The sequence below is a fragment of the Mirounga leonina genome, unplaced genomic scaffold (genome assembly GCF_011800145.1).
Source record: "Mirounga leonina isolate KUSES-001 unplaced genomic scaffold, KU_Mleo_1.0 Mir_418, whole genome shotgun sequence".
NCBI classification, from domain to species: Eukaryota; Metazoa; Chordata; class Mammalia; order Carnivora; family Phocidae; genus Mirounga; species Mirounga leonina.
In genome coordinates, this window is record NW_023270739.1 from 15,358,144 (window position 1) to 15,360,673 (window position 2,530).

A 2,530-nucleotide genomic window follows, 5' to 3' on the forward strand; every position below is an offset into this window, starting at 1 on the left:
CTGAGCCTCAGAAAGGTTAAATAACTTACCCAGAGTCACACAGTAAGTTGCACGGATCTTGAGGGATCTCCCTCAAGGTCTGGCTGTTCCCAGCACCCACTCCTCACCATTCCCCCACCCACACCTGTCCCCCTTCCCACCTTATCCCAGCAGAAATGGGCCTGCCTCTGCAGGCCCCAATGACAGCTTGCTTCCTGATGGTCCCCCGCAGTGGAGGATGGATTTGCTAGGCTCTAGCTGGGCTGTTTTGTGCAGTGACCAAGGGCACACATTTTGTTAGACATTCGGCCTGAATGAGGGGCTCAGGCCTTTAGTTTGTGGCTGTGGAACAGAGAAAAGCTAACTGACCCAGAAGGGGATTGAACTTGTGACCCAGATTTCAGAGCACCAGGCTCTAACCGCTGGGCTGCAGACACAGCACCTCCAGAGGGAGGTTTTATGGGAGACCTGCCTTGCATTTTAAATCCCGTGCCCTTCTCTCCAAGGCTCCCTCCTCAGTGCTGAAGATTAAGAAACTGAGGTTCATAGGAGAGCAGAGTGAGAAGAAAATAAATCGTGATTTAAATTCATGCCTCTGGACGCGTAGCTTAGCCCGCTGAACCTCTTTCGCTTCATCTCTGCCACCTCCATTCTGTGATTTATTTCAGGCAATGGCCCTCTGTGTATGTGTAAAAATCCCCCTGAATGCTTTCCCCTGAGGGCAGTCAATGCGTCTCTCTGAAGTTTAGCGCCAATGCTGATGTGTGCAAAGGGATGAAAAACGTACATTTTCAAGTCTCCCCAAAGCTTGGAGCCAAAAGAAAAAAAAAAAAGAAAAAGAAAAAAAGTTCTCCATTCCCCTTTTTCAGCCCTCGCACTTCAAATGCTAATGAAAAGTGTGTTGTCTTGGGCCCTGAATAGGTCTAAAATGCTCTGGTTTGGAAGTATTTGCATACCCTCCTGAATAGGGAGGCAGCCTACAGACAGGATTAGCGCTCCACATCAACTCCTCCGAAAGAGAGCTGACAGGGCTGAAGAAAATTGAGTGTCGGCAAAAGCCTGACTGGAAGGTGGGGGTGGGGTGGGGAGAAGTATCTTCTCCAGAGACTCATCCTTTCCTTCTTCCTCCCTCAAAATAAACAAACAAACAAACAAATAAGGGGAAAAATACACAGAGTTAGGTGAACTCTTCCAAGTAGAGGAATTTATGCCCTCCAAAAAAGGGGAAAATATCTTAACCTGCTACTCAAAAGCAGCTAGCAACATTTTAATTTTGCAATTCACCGACATGCATGCAATATTTATTTTTACTTATTTATTTTTCTTTTATTGAAGTATAGTTGACCTAGGGCCATATGCTTGCAGTTTTTCAGTAGCTGGAACTGTTTTGCATTTTTGATGTTCATTTTATATCACACAATCATTCTTTCCCCCTATCTATGGAGGTCCATAAAGTGTTATTTTTATTGGCTACTTAATCTTCCTTTGTTGTATCATGCATTACTCTTCCTTAGTTACAGTAAGTGTCTTCATCCTTCGAGCTCTTAATGCTGATGAGTTAGGTCTTTAGAATAAATCCCTCCAAGGTTTTTTCAGGCCCAAATGGTATGAATATCTTCATAATTTTTCTGTTTTATCGATTTGTGGATTACCGATTTAGAATACTATGAGAAGTGTGCGAATTTCCCAGTTTCCCTTCAAACATAAATCTGTTTCAATGATAATTTTTAATGAATGTTTAAGTTTCAAAGATCTTAACTTTTTATAGACTTTAGCATCTCGAAATTGATATCTTTTTACTATCAACCTCTTCAATACCTATTTCTTTGATCACTAATGAGAATTAAAATGTTTTCAGTTGTTTATTTCCTATTTGTATTTTCTCTTGGAGGAATTACCTGTTCTTTGCTCTTTTATTAAATGGAATGTGGACTTCTTTGATAAACTTGAATAGATCTTTGCAAATATTAATATGAGTACTTCAGCTGCAAATATATTGTTCCAGTCTGTTGTTTATTGTTGTTTTGTTCTTTAGCCTTTGTATAAGCACATTCGAATCTTTACATTTTCCGACTAAACTGTTTTGTTGTTTGTGGTTCCAACAAACATTTTGTGTGGAACTCTGAGCTGCAGTCTAAATGCAAGACAAGATACCAACTTATTCTGAAGAGCATGAGACAGCTATGAGCTAATAATTAAATGAAGCACATCTCCAAGCTTAATATCTTGGATTCTATGGTATACCTGCCCTTCTTCGTCCTTCTATGGAACCCAATGATCACCAACCATTGGACAATTGCAGGATGGTGTGATTTAAGGTCTCAGGGAATCCTGCTTTCCAGACAAGGAAGGAAAGGGCTTATTTCTCTGGCCACTGTTTTGTTAACATAACAGTTTGTACAAAAGAATTTAAGTATATTGCACTAAGAAATTATTTCTTGTTAGTAGTGAACCACAGATTAATTCATAACTTTTTTTTTCTCGTAATACCTAAAATAAAGTCCATCAGCTTGCATGAAAAATGCGTTAGATTTATGACAATCTTTTGCCA